This window comes from Notechis scutatus, chromosome 2, assembly GCF_049901735.1.
Source record: "Notechis scutatus isolate UNSWTSFEM ecotype Mainland chromosome 2, rNotScu1.2, whole genome shotgun sequence".
Classification (NCBI taxonomy): domain Eukaryota; kingdom Metazoa; phylum Chordata; class Lepidosauria; order Squamata; family Elapidae; genus Notechis; species Notechis scutatus.
The window spans coordinates 212717025-212740838 of NC_142010.1; the positions used below are offsets into that span (position 1 = coordinate 212717025).

General features: G+C 37.1%; 1 long non-coding RNA gene across 1 annotated transcript in view; it reads left to right on the forward strand.

Moving 5' to 3' along the window:
* The window catches only part of LOC148132502 (uncharacterized), a 43103-nt gene that overhangs the window by 18493 nt on the left and 796 nt on the right, over positions 1-23814 (forward strand). Inside the window, exons 2-3 of the long non-coding RNA XR_015747354.1 lie at positions 21155-21300; positions 23309-23366. This is a non-coding gene — a long non-coding RNA (uncharacterized LOC148132502). The remainder of the gene's footprint in view (positions 1-21154; positions 21301-23308; positions 23367-23814) is intronic.

The window sequence follows — 23814 nt, forward strand, 5'->3', positions numbered from 1 at the left end:
AAGACGGCTGGATAGGGACCAACTGAGAAAGGAACAACTACAAGAAGAGGATTTATTTTCAACTTCCTATAATGTTAGGAAATGTTTTTCTTGTGGGGCTAGGGGACATACAGCTAAATTCTGTAAGAAAGGAAAACAACAGAATACTAGTAAACACCAGAAGGCTAAGAAGAATGTTAGTTTAGCTATGTCTAGCAATTCAACTGTAAATCATGATTTGTGGGTTGTTGATAGTGGAGCATCACAATGCATTACTAAGGATAGAAAAAGGTTTGTAAAGATGTCCACGAGTATACAACATGTATCATTGGCAAATAGATGGAAGATTAAAGCATCAGGTGAAGGTACTGCATGTTGTTCTTGTATAAACGAACATTTAACTATGTTATATGTACCTAAACTGAAATTTAATTTGTTATCAGTAAGGGCTTTAGTTAATCTTGGTTATTTAATAACCTTTAGGGGAGATAACTGTATAATAGAGAAAGAGGGTAAAAGTGTTACTGCTACTTTAAAGAATGATTTATATGTAATACATGATGATCAGCTGAAGATGGCTAACTCAGTTTATAACAATGTTAAGCCACATGATGAATGTATACATTTACCACATAGATGTCTAGGGCACATTAATTTCAAAATGGTCAAACAAACTGTTGAATTGTCAGAGGGAGTAAAATTGAAACCCTGTAGCAAGTATTTACACTGTAATGCTTGTAGTCAGGAGAAAAGTAAGGTTACTCCTGCAAACAGACTAAATGGGTTTAAGACCAAAGAATCTTTAGAGGTTGTTTTTGCTGACATAATTGGTCCTAAGAAACCAAGTTTAGGAGGTGCCTGTTATATTTTGAGTATTATGGACCATTACTCACGATATGGTTTCTGCTATCTTATGAAAAACAAAACAGAAACATTCCAACATTTCTTTAACTGGCTAAGGTTTGCTGAGAGAAAAATGAAAAGTAAAGTAACCACTTTAGTAACTGATAATGGGACTGAGTTTGTTAACAAAAGATTCCAAACTATGTTAAAATTGGCTGGTGTTGAGCATAAACGTTCTTCACCTTACATAACTCGTTTGTAGAACAAAGAGGGCAAACATTACAAGCCATGGCTCGCACTATGTTATCTGATTCAGGTTTGCCTGAAACACCATGGGGTGAGGCCATAATGTGTAGTAATCATGTTTTAAACAATGTAGTTAACACAACAACTGGAAAATTGCCATTCACACGTTGGCATGGCAGAAAGCCAAATTTAAGTTACCTACATGCATTTGGAGCTCCAGCATGGGTGCATATTCCCTCACAAGTAAGACTGAAAGGGCAACATAGAGCTAAGAAATTGTTTTTTGTGGGTTACGAGGCCAACCATAGATCATTTAGATTCTGGGATCAAGGCACAGCTCATGTTTATTGTAGTGCTAGTGCAAAATTTCTCTAGCACGTTGGGTGGGATAAACTGGAACAGGAATCCAGCAATGATATTATTATTGACACCCAAATAGTCCCTAAAGATGATATCAGTAAACAACGAATAGCCATTAAAGAGGAAGAACAGGAGGAAGTAGTAGAACAGGCACAGGAAGAAATAGAAGAACAGGAGCAGGTGGCACAGGAAAGTCCATCAGTTAGCCATGTATTACCAAGATGTTCAACCCGAGTAACACGACCACCTGATAGATATCAGGCTAGTGTTGTATGCCAATGAATACAGTTCCAAGTAACTATAGTGAACTAACACTGTATCCTGCTAAGGATCAAGCTGCTTGGCAGAAAGCAATGGATAAGAAACTGGAATCATTAAAAAGACTGGAGGTATACGAAAATGTTAAATTACCACCAGGTAAACATGCCATAGGATGTAAATGGATATATAAGCTTAAGACAGGTGTAGATGGGACTGTTACCCATAAAGCCAGGTTAGTAGCACAAGGATTTAATCATACAGCAAATGACTATGATGAGGTGTTTGCACCTAGTCTGAAGGCTACTACATTAAGGGCAGCATTAGTGTGGGAAGCTAAGGAGAAATACATTGTGAATCATTTGGATGTAGAGACGGCATATCTGCATGCACCATTGCAACACACTATATATTTAAAGAAACCTTTGGTCTCAAAAATGATAATACTGATAATAATGATTGCTGGAAATTGAAAAAGAGTCTTTATGGCTTAAAGCAATCAGGATATGAGTGGAACCAATGTATAGTTAAAGAATTAATTAAGATAGGTTTTGTAGCTGGCATGGCTGATCCATGTTTGTTTAAAAGAGAAAGTAATGGTATGATTTCATTGTTGCTATTGTTTACTGATGACATAGCATTAATCACCAAAACTGAACAAGAAGCTACTAAGATAATTTCACTATTGGAAAAGAAATTTAAAATAAAACAATTAGGAGAAATCAAACAATATCTTGGTTTAAAGATAGATAGAACTAGGGGAGGATACAAGATCTCACAGGCAGATAAAATTAACCAATTACTAAAAAGTTTTAAAATGGAACTTTGTAAGCCGGCTAAAACACCAATGAACCAGGAGTTTAGCCATAGTGATGTTCAAAGTCCTGTTTTTGATAAGAACATTTATCAGTCCTTGATTGGTAGTTTATCTTATCTCAGTAATTGGTCAAGGCCAGATATCGCATACAGTGTTAATCAATTAGCGATATTTTTACACTGAGCCAACTGGCAAGCTGCTAAATGTGTGTTAAGATACCTGAAACAAACAATGCATTATGCATTGTATTTGGAGCCAAAAGATGAACTGAATTTGACTGCATATGCTGATGCAAGTTTTGCTACAGACATAAATACACGAAAATATACATCGGGTACTGCTGTATTATTGGGAAAAGCATTGATTGGATGGAGATCTATTAGACAGAAACATCTAAGTTTGTCAACAATGGAGGCTGAATTCTCATGTTTGTCTTTATTATGGACAGATTTAGTTTTGTATAAACAATTATTGATTGATATGGGAACTGATGTAAAAGATCCTATTGTTGTTTACAAAGACAACCAATCAGCAATACAGATGGCTTCAAATATTGCTGTTAAAACAAGAACGAAACACACAGATTTAAGATATTTAAATGTGAGACAATGTGTGCAAAGTAAGATGATTAAGCTAGAATACTGTATGTCAGAAAACAATATAGCAGATCATTTTACAAAGGCCCAAGGCTCTATAAAGCATAAGGCTAGCTGTGAAGATTATGGACTTAGAATGTAAGGTTATATATATTACCTTACCCAAAAGGGGAGAATGTTAGGAATATAAGTCACCTAACAGGTATTTGGGTTAGAAATATATAAACCAGGATAAACATTTTCGTACTATGTCTTTAAGAGATTGCAAAAACTGCAATTGGGTGTGGTTTTTTCAAACAGCCATAAGATGGAGCCAGAAACCTGGGTTGTTTAGTTTGAGTCTCAGAAGAGAGTGTAAGTGTATCTCTGTTTCCTTCTGTTGGAAAGTATTGCCGTTGCTCCATTTCTTCTAATTGACTGATATTACTGGATTTAATGTAAGTCTGATACTGAACTGTTTTTGACACTGGAATTTGATATTTGGATTATCCCTGGATGAAAACTGACTGATTTTACCTGTGAATGACTTTGGACTGCTTATTTTGAACTTTGCTTAAACCCTTCTGGAAGTAAAAACCTACATTTACTGTACAGTGTATCTGTGTTCTGTATGTGTATTATTCAAACACTACTCTCAAATACCTCTCCCTGTATGCGCTCATTCTCCTAACGGGGAACTTCCTCAACAATTTCTATTCTTCAAAGATTTTCTTTAATATTTCTGGTGTTACAACATTTTGTGTCAATTTGCAAGTCCTGTATTAACTGACCTCTAGTCTCCATCACTTATCTTTGTTATGACTTACAATAATCAGGATAACCAAACAAGTCTGCTTTGCACAAGAAATTGGTTTTTATAATTAATTTCAAAATCTTATAGTAAAATTCAACAGTCCAAGTTTATAAACCATTTACAACTTTCTTAGATCAACATCTTGTTTAGCATTATGCTGTTTGCTATAAGTTCTTAAGTTTACAATTTTAATTTTGTTTAAAGTTGAAGAAAAGTTCACCTGATGAAGATTTTTCAGACATGAGTTTTTAAAGGTCTCCAATAGTTTTAAGATGGTTAATAGTCAATTTCTAAAAGTGATTAGTAAGAATTTAGTATCCTTCAAAAGGTCAACAGCGGTTGCTGATCCCAATATCTCCTGATGCTCAAACCTGTGGAAAACCACCTTCCTGAGGTCTCCATGTGAGGAACAGCCATGTGGAGTAATGTGGGAAATCTCCCATTCTCTCCTTATTTAGAGAGGTTCTAAGGAGCTGGTCTACACATCCTAGAAACCTCACCTGTTTCAATGCTCACATTTTACTTTTTTGAAGCAATATCTAGCCTTTAAGTCATAATCTGCTTTTCAAAAAGTTACAGCAATAAAAGTTTTAATCAAGTTCCACTTGAACACATAACATGTGAAATCTTGTAATGTTTAAGCCAGAGGTCTGCAAACTTAAACACTCAAAGAGCCATTTGGACCCGTTTTCAACAGAAAACTAAATACCCGGAGCCACAAAACATGGGTGGGTGTGGCCAACTTGATGTCACTCCCAGTCACATGACTCTCCCTCTCCCTCCCTCCTCCCTCCCTCCCTTTCTCTTTTTCTTTGTCTCTGTCTATCTCTGTGTCTCTTGTCTCTCTCTCTCTCTCTCTCCCACCCTCTCTCTGTCTCTCTTGTTCACTTCCTCTCTCTCTTCCTCTCTTTCTCTGTCTACCTTTCTTTCTCTCTCTTTCCTCTATCTCTATCTCTTTCTCTCTGTGTGTCTCTTTCCCTCCCTCTCCCTCTTTCCCCTATCTCTCTGTCTCATTCTCTCTCTCCCCATGTCCCCCTCTCTATCTGTGTCTCTGTGTCTGTTATTTTCTCTCTCTTTCTCCCTCCCCCTCTCTCTCTCTCTCTCTCTCTCTCTCTGTCTCTCTCTCCCTTTCTTCCCCCTCTTTCTCTCTCTCTGTCCCCGGGGGTGGGAAGGAACCCCTGAAGTAGTACTGGGTGGTGGGAATCTGATGTCTGGAGGTCGACGAGCCCAGGAGCACTGTGCCAAAGATCAGCTGGTCAGCGGAGACTCAAAGACCAGCTGGCTGGTGGGGAGGCGGGACATCACAACACTGGCGACTCTGCAGGAAAAGCAACTGACATCTGGGAGGTGAGAATGAGCTGATGACAATGCTCTGCCTTGTAATGGGCTCCAGGAGGAGGGGACCCATTTCTCCCATTGTGAAGCATGCTAAATCTCACTGTGCTGCAGAAGGCGCTGTGTGAGCAGCAGGCAGGTCATGGAAGCAGCAACAGCAAACGCACCACGACAAAGGCAGAATGCTGTTTTGGCAAGTACAGAGGTACTTCACACCTGCACTAAGGCTTCGGCCATTGCCACCACCACAACAGAGTGTCAGCTTTTTCATTCCTCTGCTGTGACAGGGCGACAGGGAGCCACAGCAGAGGGATGAAAGAGCTGCATGTGGCTCTGGAGCTGTGGGTTGCCAACACCCAGTTTAGTTTTGGAATATGAACTTGCTATTCTGCTATTCTGTGAGATTGTGTGAGAACTCATGCTACATGCAAAGGTTTTTACATCAAGGTAGAAATAGTTTTGTTTCCCTTGACTAATTCAACCATTAGCTATAAGCTATTTAAACAAAGTATTTTTTGTGTATAACCATGAAGACAGTTAGAATGGGGGGAAAGTGTTTCAAATAGCATTATTTTTTTAGAAGTTTGGATTTATAAAACCAAATATCACTTCTCAATAGAAATTAGTATAGCTTCGACTTGCTGTACAATGGAAAAGAAGTTACATTTGGTGGAAAGTTAAATTTTAATCCTCACCATCATAAATATTTCCCTTCTTCAAACAAGACTTGAAATAGTCTACATAAAATCCACTGAGTTCAGCATGAAAGGAGATTTATGCTTTAACCCAAGGTGACCTTGCTAGAATTCAACAGTGTAGTTAATAGGAGAAGGAAAAAAAGTTATTTTTTTCCATACGGCAAAGCCCATTTTCAGCAGAAATGGAGCTGAAGTTGTTTTTTCTATGTGCACGGAAGATTTACAGTAGTTAAACATTTAAATGTTTTTGTGCAAGGAGTTTGTAAAATAAATGTGTGCAAATGATTACAGAGAATGGGGAGTGTGCATGGGAAGGAACAAGCTTGAAAATCCACAGAGAGTTCGCTTTTCATTGCTAATTTACAACTCTTGCTGCACCTGTCACTTTTACAAATCAATGGGAGTGCCTAGCCTTTAATAACATCGGGTCACTAATAAAGGTTGCAAGTGTCGGCCATACAGGCGAGACCTTTCAGGATGTCAGAAAAAGAAGCTTGGTGACGCACATTAACACTCTCACGCTCTTTTATGTCACTTCCAATTTACTTTATCTTAAATTGTCAGCTAGCAGAATTCTCTCCCATATTAATAACTCAAGGTTTGTATCTCAGCCAGCAAAAATAAATCCTGCTGCTCAACAAGACAGCTGGCGCACTCAGAAGACCAAAAAGCCAGGAAGGGAATATGCCTCAGCTTGAGTTGAGACTGAAGAATGAAACAATAGGTGTTTACAACGTTGAAGTTGGTAAAATAGAAATATACTCCTTATTCTAAGTTCCCCTCCCCTGCAGTATAAATAGTTCAAACATTTAGAGATTTGGGAGTTGGTATTGAAGTTACAAATACAAGCTTGTTGAAACTGTTTGATATTTGATTGTTGTTTCATCAGGCTAGTTTCAACTCACAAAAGAAAGCGGGGTGAGGTGTTTGGTCATAACTTAATGATAGTATGAGGATCCATTATTCCAGTTAAAATTGCTGACAAATAGGAATTCTTTAGTGGCCAAGTGTGATTGGGCACACAAGGAATTTGTCTCCAGTGCATAAACTTTTACTGTATATACAAATGATAAAGTGATAAGTCATAGATAATAAATGATAAGGTATAATCATAAATCATAAAATATAAACAAGTGATAAATCATAAGATACCAGTTGGAAACCTTATTGGCTTAGAAACTGGCCCAATATGGACAGATGCAAATTACTCTCCCCCACCCACTCAATTAACCTAAATCTTATTTGAATTTCAGAGCTTTTAGGCTACTAATAAGGTGACCAACTGTCCTCCTTTAGGGAGGACAGTCCTCCTTTTGTAAGTTCTGTCCTCCCTCAAAAAGTGTCCTCATACATATCCTCCTTTTTGATATTTGAAGACTAATCTGTAAATCTCCGTATTTGATCGATGCCGATCCGATCCGTTGTGTGTGATGTGACATATTTGTATTCGACATGACGATTCATCAAGGCTCTGTACAGTGCGAGGAGACACGATTATGAGACGCATGCGCTCTGCACAGGAGAATTGTTTTGAGAGAGTGTGCTGCGTGCAAGAGTGCACCGTGCGGAAAAGTGTGCCACATGCAAGAGTGCGCTGCACTCAAGAGTGTGCTGCATGCAAGTGGATTTGTGTTTTTTCTTCAATTTATTTGTGTCCTCCTTTTCATTGTAAAAAAGTTGGTCACCTTACTACTATTAAATGTTATCTATGACAGATGTACAATAATGTGCAGATCTTACCCATTTTTATTGTACACTTACTTAAATGTAGAACTTAATGTGATTTGCTTTTGATTCATTATGCATAGGTTTATAAGTTTTACTGTGTCCTTATTCTAACTTTGCCTTCTTAGAGCTGCAAACAAACATTTTCAGATTAAGAAGGCATGATTCATTAGAAAATTAGATTAAATGATAGTAATTTGCCCCAAGTTAAAACAGAAAAGTGTGGAAAAATTGATTGCTACATGTATATTTGGCAGGGATCACTCATAATTATGCTTCTTTAGAAATGATTTATAAAATTATTATTAAAGTTTGCTGCAGGGCTGCATCTCTGGACTATAAGGTAGTATATTTTAAAAAAAATAAGAACAATAAAAAGCTATTTTAGGTGGGCTGTTCTTTATTCTGATATAATGTACAGTTTCTTTGTTTTGACTTATAAAACCACTTAGCTCTTCCTTAAAGTCTGCCTTCTTTTGAGAAATTACTAGCTGACTTTGGGGCAGGAACTATTTATGAGCCTAACTTCATAAGATTCTTTCTGTGCAGATAACAATGGAAAAGAAACTGCTATGTGAGCTATCCAATGGAAAGTAAATCACATTAAATCTAATAATTTTTAAAACAAGAATATATTATATTTTGGAGACTGAAAACTTCAGCTGGGCTTCAGTGTCAGAGATTATACTTCAAAATTTTGCATAGAGAAATACAATGAATATGTCCACATAGAATACTAATTTTAATTTAAAATAAATTAAACTATTTATAATTAATATGACTACTCATCATGGTTTAGGAGTCATATGATCCATAATGGCACGGTGGTTAGAATGTATTGTATACTAACTCTGCCCACAGCCAGAAGTTCGATCCTGACCAACTCAAAGTTGACTTAGCCTTCAATCCTTCTGAGATCAATAAAATGAGGACTTGGATTGTTAGGACATTACTAAACCACATGGCTGAAGAAAAAAAAGAAAAAAAAGTCCCTGAGTCCTAAATATTTAGCTACAAATATCTTCTATTTCTCAAACAATAAAAACAAAAAAACAAAACCACCTGGAATGAAAAATTAACCACAATCTAGGTAGTAGTTATTTATGTATGTTTGGAGTGCTGGTGGTAAAATAGTCTTCCTCCAAAAATGGACCACAATTTCATTATATAGAATTATTTTTAAAAAAATGATACATGGCTTTGTATCTTATTTTCCAGATAGCAGTGATTTCCTCATTTAAGATCTCTGAATCATGTTACAGTCAGTCACTCTTATTTTAAATAGATCTGACAAGTGTAACACTAAATGTATCCAAAGGCTTCTGTCACATACATTGACTATAATAATGACAATTTACAAGCAATCAAAAGTTTACTGGAATAGATGTCTGATTTTGTGTGGTATAATGTTGACAAAGACAGCTGGAGCTTCCTATGGAGACAAAATCCCTCTCTTCTTTATTTTCAGTGGTACCTGGATGTGGGGGATTATTTATACTCCATCTTTCTCCTCAGAGAAACAGTTGGTTTATAGCTTTAAAAAAATAATGTACTTCTTTATAAAATTGCACAACTGGCAAGCACACATGTACACAGCTTTCTTTTACAGTTCTAACTTATGATGTATGGCTTGAAGTTTTATCTCTGTACACTCCCTTTGGAATTATTTACTAGCTATATCTAAGAAGAGTGAAAATAAAGTTGCTGATTTACTAATGTTAAGCTCAAAACTGGGAACTAGGGATGCACAAAGGATCACAGTAAATAGAGACTAAATTCATGGCAATATTACCAAACATTTTTAAAAATCTCACTGGCACTAAATAAGAAAGGACAGTAAATTTGGGGAGCTGCCAGGATGATCACCTTTTAATAGTAGGCAGATTTTATTGGAACCAGAGTGTTTAAAGGAGAGAAAATCTGCATTTTAAACCAGCTTCTCTGAACTGCACCTATTCCAACTAATACATTATATTAAAAGACATTAGCTGTCAGACATTAGCTGTGGCTCATTTCATCGGGTTACCAAAAATATCTCCATAATGAATGCATTAAATTAGAGCTTGTTCTCCTTTATCAATTCTGTTATCAAAATAAGACAATAATCAAGTCTTCTGGTGATTTCTGCTTGGTGTTGGATGGTTTAGAATAATAAAACTGAGTTCCATCAGCATAATAATAACAGAAGATGCACCAGAGGAAGGATGTCTGCAATTCCAAGCCTGTATGTATGTATGTCCGTACGTATGTATGTACGTATGTACCAGAGGTGGTATTCAACAGGTTTTGACCAGTTCGGGAGAACTGGTAGCAGAAATTTTGAATAGTTCAGAGAACCAGCAAATACCACCTCTGACTGGAGATTTTACAGTATCCTCCCCCTGCCACACCCACCAAGCCACGCCCACAGAACCGGTAGTAAAAAAAATTGAATCCCACCACTGGTATGTACATACGTAAGTACATAAGTACGTACGTACGTATGAATGTATGTATGTAGCATTGTTACATTAGCTAGGACACTACAATGCAAATGCAGAGTAGTACTTTGCCAATTTATCTGTTGTGGTATGTGCTTGCATACTTCCCAAGGTGCACCACAGGAGCGTGAGATAGCTTTGCACTAAAAAGAAAAACAAGGAGCTCTTCCTGCAGCGTCATCCAAGCCCCTCTTCCTCCACTGAAGCAGCCTCGCAAATGGGCATTGCAACTGGGAAGGTTCAGAACCATCAGGAATCTGACCACCTACATGGGGCACCAGCTCATCTCCTCACCAAACTGCTACCTATTTGCCTACTCACATAGAACATGCTTTCAAATGGCTAGGTGGGCAGAAGCTGAGGAAAGTCATAGGAATTAATCCTGCCACACAGTTCTAGAGCAAAGACCATCTCCAGTGTCATTAAGCCACTGAACCACCAGGCCTCCTTTTAAGCCTGTGAGGTAAGATAAGTTTCCAGGTCTCTTTTCTGAATGTTTCAATATAGATATGTTGATATCACTTCTGTGATTTACCATTGCTACGTCACGTTGTGACGTAGCCATGAACCTTCCTGGCTGGTTAGATAGCACCTTGTCTGGTAGAAAGGATCTGATCTGGTGGAAGGCATTTATTAATAAAATTTCAGTTAGCACCTGGATCTTTAACAAACATTTAAACTTATTTATTACAATAATTTTCAAACTACTTATATTTCATTTTTTCTTTTATTCATCTTATGAGACTTCTCCACTCTCAATCTCTTCCAACTAGTTTTCACATCCATTAAAAGCTTAAATAAATAAACTAGCTTCTATATCTTGAACATATTAAACACCAATTTTCTTCTTGCTGTTACTGGTTATTTCCAGAGGTTTTCATACCAATTTTATAATGATGCCAAATGATTATTCACAATTAAACTACCATTTCTCTAATCAAATGATTGATGTAATTAGGTTACATGGTAAACAATCTCCTTCTAGAACTGCTTACCCTTTAAATAATGTTTAAATTTTTGTAGTAATAACCCCGCTTCTTGCCAAACCCAAATCCAGACCACTCATGTAGGCTGTCTGGATGCTGGAAACTACATTAGCAAAGGAAGGAGATGGGAAAGAAAGTAGGTAGGATCCCTTAACCCTTTTTCAAAAGTTCAGGCATTAAGATGTTTGTTTGTTTATTTATTTATTTATTTATTTATTTATTTATTTGTCAAACGATTATAAGATAACAGGTATAAGTATAAACATAGTTATGAATACATGAAATGGATACATATAAGAAAAATAAAAAGAAATAATAGGACAGGGATGGTAGGAACGTTGGTGCGCTTATGCATGCCCCCTACAGACCTCTTAGGAAAGGGTGTGGTCAATAGTAGACAGTCTAAGGTTAAATATTTGGGGGTTTGGGGAAGAAACTACAGAGTTGGGTAGCGTATTCAGACACTGACCACTCTGTTGCATATTTCCTGCAATCAAGTTTGGTATGGTTTACCTTGAGTTTGTATCTATTGTGTGCTCTTCTATTGTTATGGTTGAAGCTGAAGTATTCATTGACAGGTAGGACATTGCAATGTATAATTTTATATAGTATAGTTAGATCAGACTGAAGGCGACATAGTTCTAGGTTTTCTGGATCTAGAATTTCAAGTCTGGTGGCATAAGGTATTCTGCAACGAGTAGAGGAGTGGAGAACTCTTCTTGTGAAATATTTCTGGACTTTCTCAACTGTGCTAATATCAGATACGTAATGCGGGTTCGAGACTGATGAGCTGTATTCTAGTATTGGTCTAGCAAATGTTTTGTATGCTCTAGTTAGTAGTGTGAGAAAAAGCTATGTACCAGAGAAAAAGCTATGTAGGATTAGGTTAACAACTCTTAATGCCTTTTTGGAGATGTACTTACAGTGGGTTCTAGAACTTATGCTAGAGTTTGCAGTGCAATGGGCATCATTTTGCAGGAGTATGTTGCTAACTGCTTCGTAGAGTTCTTGTAAGCTTGTGCCTTTCTTATATGTAACTTACCTTTTGTCATTGTACCTCATGAAGGTACACTAAAGGTACAATTGCATTCTTACTGATTAGGATTAAAATTCAAGTTATCAAGATGTAAATATATTTAACCATTAGCTGATTTTGTTGACGGTAAGCTTTTTTTTCTTGCAAGATAATTAATTTGGGGAACTATCAAGACATGGCATGTCATTCTAAATACATATATGAGCATTGTTGTTTATATTTGTTGCTGTTATTGTCTATTCTTCTGTAATATATGCTAGTCGTGCAGAATTAATTTAGGTGTGAAACAGCAGGAAACCTGTTTATTATCTGTAGTTCTGACACAACAGTCATTTGGTCTATACATTCCTCCAGCACAATAGAAGAATTCATAAACATTTATGAACGTTTATTTGAAAACTTCCTAACAATTTTCTTTTGTTATTTAAAAGCAGGGAGCTGTGAAGGGCTGTATACATCTGTTTCTGTATTATTGTGGTGTATAATGTCAGAGGCTATAATTAGAGAAGACTGCTTCATGCATAATAATATAATACACTATTTCAAGTGAGGGTTGTTTAAACTAAACACTAATTATGATAGAGCTAGATTGTTGCATTTAACCTTCTATCAATAAACCTATTCTTTTTTCCATCAAGGGCTAAGGCAAATTTGAGAAATATTTTAGTTTCTGCAAAAGAAATCAGTCACAACTCACTGAGGTTGATTTTCTTCTGCAATATTGTATAGCTCAGATAAATATCTGAAGGTTTTTTTTTTTTTTTTAGGAAACACATGACAGAATTAATTACATTTGGATTTTCCTGAAATAAATGCTATAATCCCTTTCTAGAAAAAGCAACCATTCCTAATTAGTCTCTCAGTATAGAATGGTTAGGATAGGTGACAGCAAACACTGTATGTGTGCTTGTGTGTGCATAAATATAGTTGCTTTCACTGAACCACTTTATTTTAAATGGTTTTATTGGACTTTCCCAATTAATATCCAATTACTAACAAAAAACTAGAGACACCCATCTTTGAAATGAAGGGGGAGGTGATTTTGGATGCTTCCCTTTTCTCCCTCATGATTCTGGCCTCTAAGTTTTGCTTCTGAGGTTTTTGGAGCAAAGTGCCAATTATAAGAGAAGCTGGGGATGGGCATGGGGGAAAATAGAAAAATAGAAACCTTCCTCTTCTGCCTGTGAAAGCCATTTTTTCATGTTTTCTCCTCTCAGATATTGACACTTACCAAAGGTGTTTACCATTTTAATGTTATTATCCAAAACAAGGACATTTATTTTCCCCAAACTAAGTACACACTCAATTTTTTAATCATTTTTTTTTTTGCCAGGATAAATGCCAACTGACATTGCTGTTTTTTTCCTTGAATATTTTTTGTATATTTATATCTCACATTAGTTCAAATTCTTAATCATTTACAATTTTGTGTGATGTTTTAAGTGACTAATAGATTAAAGGGGAAGAAAATTGTCTGAAATAGGATTACTCCATTAGGGACACCTCAACCAATGCCCTTAGTTGTATAATCGGTTCACTACTGGGAATTGGGAAATTTTGAAATCTACAGTTCTCACTTAGTTCTGTAATGTGTTCTGAACAGGAATTAAATTGTGAAGAAAAGAAGAAAGGAAGGAAGAAATGAAGAAAGGAGGGAAGGAAGAATGGATGGGTCTCTTTTTCATATGTGTGTATTTCTGAATCCAAGATGTATATACTACCTCATTATTAAACTCTCTATATTAGCAAACAAAAACAAAAAAAAAGCTGGAGGAATTGCATTAGTCATGTACCAAGCCAGGATGAGGAAACTCTTTAAATTTCTCCATTGGTGAAATGTGTTAATTTCATAAAATGTGTCCTAATGTGGCATTAACACACTCTTACACTTAACACAGAGAAGAAAATTTAGAATTAATTGTGCTGCAAAGGAAAATCCCCACCTAGTTTGAGAAATTCCAAGAGTTCAGTCATGTTTAAATGGGAAAAAAGAATTGTTTTTATTAATGACATTTTATTTTTCAATTTACAAAGAAGTGTCTGGGTTACTTGTGAAGGGAACTATTTTACACTGGTTCACTGGAACAATGAAATGGACTACATGAGTGAATCCTAATATCCCATGTAGTTGGGTAGAATTGTATAAGCTTATCCTTTCAAGAGGATGTGACTCAGAATCATGCTTCTTGTGTACAATTACTATTTATTAGATATCATATAGTAATCCATCTGCTACATGCGGATTCTGTGATAGGCCTTCTGTGTTTGTGCTAGAGATATCAAACAGTTTTCTCTCAGTCACCCATTAGCGATTTTTTCCTCTTAGTGATAGGATTTAGATTGAGTTCCAGCTGAATAAAACAATCAAATTGTAACCAGGTGCACTACTGTGAAGATATTTGAATGTGAGTGCCTATTTCTGATGCTGGACAATAGATGCTATAGTTAGGGAGTCTTGCTTATATAGAAATCTTACCGCTGCCAAACAAATTCCCTCCTTGAATGGCTTGATGAGCTCTGGGGATTGGTAGTGGAACATCCATGACTTTTGGTGTTGGGTGACTGACTTCAATCTGCTGGCTTCTGGGGCTGATTTGGATAAGGATCAGGAGTTTATGCCACAGTAACAAACATGGAATTATTTCAGGCTATCTGAACTCCAATACATGTGAGCAGTATCCAAATAGCTGTTGAAGGATCTGGAGATGGAAGGAATTTCCATGGTGAAAACATGTCCTGGTCAGGTTGCATTTAATTGCCTCCCTGGGAGCTCCACAGAGAAGTGAGATTAATTTTGATGCTCTTCTCCAGGCATCTGACGGATCCAACCAGTTTTTAGAATTGCTTAGGGATTTCTAGGAATGGCTGGTACCAAAAAGCAAGCCAGGCATTGGATGTTATTGTTGTCCAATGTCCTATTTATGAGGCACCTTGGTTTATTGAAGCCCTTCTGGACATGAAGCACCTGAAATGATGCCTCAAACATGGATGGGGGATGTTTAGAATAGAATTTGATTGAAGTTTGTGTTATAGTGTGGCAATAAGGGAGCTAAGCATGCTTCCTTCTCATCTTTTAAAGTATCAGACACCTGTCCTTCATTGGCCCTGAACAGAACAGTGAATTCTCTTCTGGGGAGAAATCCATCTTGCAATCCCTCAGCTGCTGGTGCGACCAGTTTGCATAGCATTTGGCTGATGTCACTCAGATCTGTTGTAGCCTTGTCTCCTTGTAGGTTGTCTATAACAGCAATTGTTTTATTTTTATGTTATCAGCCAGAGTTATTTTTTATTGTGGCAACATTCCAATATAATAAGCAAACAAATAAATAAAGGTTAACCGTCAATTACAGTATTACATCTTGATTTATTTTAAACCTCCCTTGAAAATACCCTATGCTATAGAATTTCAATTATTTCAATAAGGCCCATGCTATTGTTATATTGTATTTATTAAAATGATCCTTACTAATTTATGAAAAACTTTGAATTTTATCATGCATGGGATGTATCAAATATTTTTTAATGTTGGATGAAAGTCATGGATTCATATTGCCATTTTTTTTCAATGTAATGAAAAGTCAGTCTAATGATTTTGTGTGGTTATGATCTAATGAGTTATTTAAAAACTAAGCTATTTTCTTCCTGTAAGTATTGTATTATACATAGTATATAATTTCTTTTTTTTAAAAAAAATCTTTGTTCTTTTGTGCCTGTCTCTTTTCTCCTACATGTAAGCATTCTCTGAAAGGGGGCCCTATAATTGTACTTTTATAAGAAGACAGAGGTATCTTTTTATTGGTGGCCTTTAGAGCATCCTGACAATGACTAAAATAAAGATCAAGGTTTGCCTGCCACTACTTCTTTTAATTGTGCCTACCTTTTAATAGTTCTAAATCAGGTCTATTGAGCAAGATGTGCCAGTTAAACTACATTTTAGACTTGAGGCACAAAATGAGATGAAAGAACAGAGCCTGAGAACATTTGAGAAACAGAGAAAAGCTCTGTTTTCTCTGCAGACTCCCTCTTGTTGGATCATACAGAAACCATTGATTATATTTCAAAGTCCTTCCACCCCCTTCTCTCTACCCATATCTATGACTTCATCTGTCTGGAGCTGTCTAAATTTCAAATGGATTCTTGAAATACGGGAGGAAAGGTATTTTTCAGAAAAATAAGTTATATCACTAAAGGTGAACACCTCTCTCTTCCTTAAATTACAAACCTGCACACCTTTCCTCAAAAGAGAATTCTTGTTCTGTAGATTGGGGACACACCTATAATGGTGAATAACTAATAGTTGCTATCCAGTAGACTTATTTTAAATCTGATTATAATTGAAGTTGAAATGAAAGAACTCCTTAACACACACATAATGTTGGCTTTGGCATGATGTGCACAGGGTACGATTTTTGTACCCTGAAGTTTGCTGCAGATGCTACTGGATCTAAGCCAGTTAAGCACAAAGAGCCTATATTTATTTATTGATTTTATTTTATTTATTTTATTTGTTAATCGCTTACAAGATAATAGGAATAAATATAAACATGAGAACGAATATAGGAAATGGGTACAAATAAATGAGGACAATAGGACAGGGACAGTAGGCACGATTGTGCACTTATGTGTGCCCCTTACAGACCTCTTAGGAATGGGGTGAGGTCAATAAACGCCATTGCAAAAACCAATCCCAACCACAAAAAAACTTCACTCAAGACCAGGCTTATCCATACTGCAAAGAATCCGCTCCTGTGAACTCTGTGAAGAACTCAAAAACTGTCTAGACAATGGAGAAAAGGACCTATACATTGACTACAGAGCTGATTGCATCAAAAGAAAGTCACATAACCCACAACTCCGCATCCCATCCAATCCAACATCATTCAAAACTAGGCACGCATGCCCCTAACTACCTCTATTCCAACCACAACTGGCCTTAAATGTAAGCTACTCAATGCAAGAAGCCTTGTAAATAAATAACCTGAATTTCTCCTCTTACTAAATATGGCTAAATTCAACATTATATTTGTCTGTGAAACATGGCTCAACGCATGTCTCCCTAACTCCATTACCACAGAAATAGACTATCATGTTTACTGATCAGATCATGACATCCGTAGAGGACGTGGTGTTGCTATTGTCTATAAAAAGTCCCTACATCTAAAAAACATCCAAGTTACCCCAGGAGCTTGCTATTCTTTAGACCATCATCTGTGAACTGTCCTTAAATATCACATTTCGGTTCTTACTATGTTACAAATGATTATGACATTGAATGTTCAAACAAACTAAATACACTACTAACATGGGCAGCATCCTGCCCACACGCTTTTATCTTTCTTGGTGACTTCAATCTACCTCATATTTACTGGACCCTTAACAAATGTACAACTGAGCCCACACATGCAACCTTCTACAATGCAGTAACAAATCTGGGACTAGAACAACTAGTAACCAACAACACTAGACTTAACAACTGCCTCGATCTCATCTTCTGCAATAGTTTGAATTCAATTTATGGAATACAAATTAAAGAACCCTTTTCCAACAGTGACCACAACATGATTGACTTTTGTCTCAACATATGTACACACAAAAATCATCACAACAACGGAATCCCCAATTATAACTTTAAAAAAGGCAACTATGATCTTATAAACAACGATCTCTCATCTCTTGGTTGGCAACTGCTATTCACTGGATGCAATACTGTAGAAGACCATTACAACATATTTTTACTTGAAGTCAAAAGAGTCATCAACTATATGTACCAATAACAACTCCCAAAACCAGAAAAAACAAATTACCCATAACAATAAGGAAACTTCAATCCAAAAAGAAATCACTTTGCCGGAAAAACAAATCTGGTCACGTTGCCAACTTCAAAAGCCAATACAAAAATTTATGCCACCAGATAAGAACTGAATGCACCGACTATCACATTAAACAACAGGAAAACCTTCTACGCACCAATTCCACCTGCACTTTCTACAATTTTATAAACAACAAACTAAAAGACTCAAGGTCCATCCCACCCCTGAAAGGACTTAATGGTAAAGTCTTCAATGATGACACCATTAAAGCCAACCTCTTTAACACATTCTTTGGCTCAGTATTTGTAAACAGCAATGGATCATGCCCAGTATTTCCTAGTCGAACCACAGACAACTACAATGATCTAATACATATCGATTTTACAGAAGACATTGTTGAAAAAGCACTGCACAATCTAAAACCAACTCTATCTATGGGACCAGACAGAATATGTGCCTACTTCTTAAAAAAGCTATCTACTGCCATAGCCGAACCTCTAAGCATAATCTTTGAAAAATCTTTCAGGTCCAGCTCCTTGCCAAAACTACGGTCACAAGCCACGGTCATCCCCATCTTCAAAATGGGAGACCCCAGCCTAGTTGAAAATTACAGACCAATCTCTTTATGCTGCGTCACCTGTAAAGTCATGGAACCAATTATTAACCAATCCATCATCCTCCACTTAGAGACAAACAACCTACTCTATAATAAACAATTTGGTTTCAGGAAAAAACTATCCTGTAATCTGCAACTCTTACACTGCAAAAACATATGGACAACAAAACTCGATCAGGGCAAAGAAATATACGCAATCTACATAGACTTCTGTAAAGCCTTTGATTCAGTGGTACATGGCAAACTACTCCTAAAACTAAAATCTTACGGTATCTCTAGACACCTGCATAACTGGATAGAAGCATCCCTGTCAAACAGACAACAAATGGTCAAAATTGGGAGCGTCCTATCAAATTATGTACCTGTCAACAGTGGTGTCCCCAAAAGCAGTGTTCTAGGACCAACTCTTTTCATACTCTACATAAATGACTTCTGTGATCATATTAAGACCAACTATGTTCTCTTTGCTAATGATGTAAAGCTATTCAACACCACAGACAATACTACTACCCTTCAAAAAGACCTTGACTATGTATCAGAATGGTCAAAAAAATGGCAACTTCAAATCTCAACAAATAAATGCTCTGTCCTACAAAAAAAATCAGAAAATAAAATACAGGCTGAATAGTCAAGACCTTGCTGATGATCCAAACTGTGTCAAGGATCTTGGAATACTCATCTCAAATGACCTAAGTACTAAAGCCCACTGTAACTACATAGCAAAAAAGGCGTTAAGAGTTGTTAACCTAATCTTACGTAGCTTTTTCTCTGGTAATATCACACTACTAACTAGAGCAGTGATCCCCAACCTTTTTCGCCGCGGCCCGGTATCCCCAACCTTTTTATGGCGCGGCCCGGTACCGACATCAGCTGGGCGCCGCCATCTTGTTTTGATGAAAAAGTGCTTCCGGTGAGCTTTCTACCCGGAAAAGCTTACCGGAAGCACTTTTTCATCAAAACAAGATGGCGGCGCCCAGCAAGCCAGCGGCCCGGTAGGACTTGTTCCACGGACCGGTACCGGTCCGCGGACCAGTGGTTGGGGACCCCTGAACTAGAGCATACAAAACATTTGCTAGACCAATACTTGAATACAGCTCATCAGTCTCGAACCCGCATTACGTATCTGATATTAACACAGTTGAGAAAGTCCAGAAATATTTCACAAGAAGAGTTCTCCAATCCTCTACTCGTTGCAGAATACCTTATGCCACCAGACTTGAAATTCTAGACCTAGAAAACCTTGAATTACGTCGTCTTCAGTCTGATCTAAGTATGGTATATAAAATACATTGCAATGTCCTACCTGTCAATGAATACTTCAGCTTCAACCATAACAACACAAGAGCAAACAATAGATACAAACTCAAGGTTAATCGCACCAAACTTGATTGCAGGAAATACGACTTCAGCAACAGAGTGGTCAATATCTGGAATACTCTACCTGACTCTGTGGTTTCTTCCCCAAACCCCAAAAACTTTAACCTTAGACTGTCTACTATTGACCTCACCCCTTTCCTAAGAGGTCTGTAGGGGCCATGCATAAGCACACCAACATGCCTACTGTCCCTGTCCTATTGTTTCTTTTATTTTATTTTTATTTTTCTTGTATGTATCCATGTATTCATAACTATGTTTTTACTTATATCTATTATCTTGTAAGCAATTGAGAAAAATAAATAAATAAAATAAATAAATAGTGGATAGTTTAAGGTTAAAAGAGTGGGGATTAGAGGATGTAATAACAGAGTCAGCTAGTGCATTCAAGGCATTAACCACTCTGTTGCTGAAGTCGTACTTTCTGCAGTCAAGTTTGGAGCAGTTTACATTGAGTTTGTATCTGTTGTGTGCTCTTGTATTGTTGCAGTTGAAGCTGAAATAGTCATTGACTAGTAGGACATTGTCGCAGATAATTCTGTATACTACGCTTAAGTCCAACTGTAGGCAGTGTAGTTCTAGGTTGTCCAAGCCCACAATTTCAAGCCAGGTGATGTAGGATATTCTGTTGTGAGCAGAGGAGTGTAGTATTCTTCTCATGAAATACTTCTGGACTCACTGAATTGTATTGATGTCCGTTATACAGTGCAGATTCCAGACAGATGAGTTGTATTCAAGTATTGGTCTAGCAAAGGTTTGTACGCCCTAGTTAGCAATTAAGTATTACCAGAGGAGAAGCTTTGTAAGATTAGATTTACAACTCTTAATGCCTTTTGGGCAATGCTGTTACAGTGAGCTCTGGCACTTAGGTATTTGATATGAGTACTCCAAGGTTCTTGACAGAGTAAGGGTCATCAATGAGGTCATATCCACCTAGCTCGTATTTGGTGTACTGTTTTTTTATACCAATGTGTAGGTCAGATCCAGTCTTTCTCATATAATATTAAAATTATGATTAACATAATAATGCAGATTGGAGTCATTAGGCATTATGAAATATCTTCGAAATAGAAGAAGCAAATTGAATCATTTGTTGTTTAGAAGGATTGTATCCCCTATGAATATGAGTGCTTCAGCTGCAGAGCTTTGTTGGTTTTGTAATATAATGTATATCTAAATACGTTTCTGGTTCATGTTCACAGCTGGTTTTGATCAGTCACCTATGAAAAGGAAGTTTCAATTAGTGCTGATCCCAACCTTTTCTCAAGATAGAGTTTTATGGCTGCTCCACCGACAGACCTCTTTGTTCAAATATCACTTAGGAGACTGAAACAAAACAGCCAGAACGGTGAGTCATTTCTGTAAGAATTCTGCTTTGTTGCAGAGGCCAGGCTCTGCCAAAACCATAAGAATTAGTTAGCCAAATTGAATTAGTGGTTGAAACACATTAATTTATACTAGATAAATGTTATTGTGGCCCTGTGGGCAAGTACTTAGGTCATAGGCTTTATGAACTATTTGCAACAAGAGGGCTTAACGGCTGTAAATCAGCCTTGGCACACACCTTTGGAAAATATTTACAGCTTCTTGCTATCCTCTCATTGCAGGCCATCCACATTTTGCAAATGCTTTGCAATATTTAACACACACATGCACACACAGCAGATTAATAGTTTGTGTAGACCCAGACAAAGTCTAGTTGAGACATGGCTATCTATTATGCTTGTGGCCCTTTCCACAGGCAGCTGTGTATTTATCATTCCAGACAGTTTTCTGTGGGTACAGAGTTCTGGCTCAGCCCCAAGATTCAAAGTAATGCAGCTGTGCAGCAAATGGAAGCCCTGTTGTTTCAAACATACACATACAACCAAGCCCTGACAAGGCTGTTTCTCTTCTGGGTTGGAATTAAATCCACTTAAGGCTGGACTATTTCTAGAGGCAGGAGAAGAGAAATAAGTGGTTTCAGGCTGCAAATTGTGGCAGCAGGAGAGAGATGCCAAGAGAGAATTATGCACAAATGATAGTGTTTAAACTTGTTTTTATGTCTTTCAGGATGCTATTGCCAAAAACCTGACAGGGCCTCATTGTCAGGGTTTTTCATTGTGAGGCCACTGACTGAACACACTGATTCAGTCCATAAATTAAGAAATAGTTACACAGTTCTTAGGCACAAACAGGTGCCAACACATTTTCAGGATCTAGACATCATGCCAAGAATGATGAAAACTGGCTACAAACAAGGATTAAATATCTGCATCTGGGACTTATGCATAGGATTCACAACTAGGGAGCTCTAGATAGCTCTTTTGTATTGTGGATTTTGTATCCTGTTTTTGATAACAATTTCAAGCTGCTGGCTGCTGCAAAATCCATTTGGCTGAGATACAGTCCTGACACAGGCATATGGCAGCTTCAGGCAAAACTCATCTGAGTTTACCTTTGCTGACTCCCCTCCTCATTTTGGATGGCTTACAGTTCACCATTTTGAATGTCTGAAGGAAAAAGTGAGTTTCATTAAATACCTCAAAACCTCAAAGTTCTATAGGAAATATGTATTCAAGGTCCTGAGCTTATTTAGGGCCCTTTGTTTCTTCAGAACTCTTTATAGTTTTCCTTACCATCCCATCACTCCATTTTTGCTATATCCTAGTTTTAGGATACCATCAGATACTTTAAAAGGGTAGTTTTCCATTTGCCATTGCTAACAAATAAACTTTTGGGTAGAGAAGGTCTCCTGAAAGAGGGTGCGCCATGCAATATTTTTCGGAGCGGCCATCATTCATGAAAGCAGTTACAGAGAATGCAATGATGGTGTGCCATTGCATACTGGTGATCAATGTCTGAATCATTAAATATATGCAGTCTCTTATTTAATCTCTTTATTTGGACTCCTAAAACCACCCAGGATCACCTCTTCCCAAAATTGGCAATAATCCTGAATTATACTCAGCATGGTTATCTGTTGTATTAGAATGTATGTAAAGCTAATAACAAAAGACTAAAAAGGGTAGAACGAAATGTTCTATATTAACATTTAACCCTATATTGTCTTAGAATACTACCAAATCAGTCATGGTCACTTGCCATATTTATCTGGGCTTGTGATATTCTGGTGTCATAAAAACATAAATCTGCAATCTCACTGTTCAGACAACATTTGGTCACATCCTATCGTGGCATTTTAATAGTCCAGAATCAATTTATTGTTTATGGTTATCTTAGTCTAAAGGCATTCGGTTCACATATTAAGATGCAGATGAAGGTCCTGTCAGGGATGAGATTATGAAAAGCTGAAAAATTGCAACAAAATACACAGAATTATGAGTCTAAAACTAATTTATGGTTTGTTGCTTTAGTGTGAAGGGTTGTGACAATAACCTGATGAAGAGCAGGAAAGCCATAGTCAACATTCAGGTAAGGGAAATATCAGTCCAAAGTAGAAATGGAATTGAAAAAACCATGTCAGGCTTGACCTTCCCTAGTTCTTGTTCAGAGTTTTGCAGCATTAATTCAGCGCCAGAGAAATAAACACAGATGGCTGATACTTCATTTAACATCTTTATAAACATATTAAGTAAATTTTACAATACCAGTTGTAGATTTCTCCAACATGGAGCAAACTCAAACAGAAGCAGGCAGACAAGCAAGTTTCTCTTTCACTTTAGTTCAGCAGGCAAGCAAAGGAGAGAAGCAGTTTCATTTCAATAGACAGACTCGGAACTTAACATAGCTTCAGAGCTGCAGAGCTTAATATAGAGCCATGCCTAGGCTACTTCTAGTTTCAGTTTCCAAACAGTCCTCATTGGCTGACTTAGTTGCTATGCCTATTCATTGGCTGACCTTGTTACCATACTCTATTCCA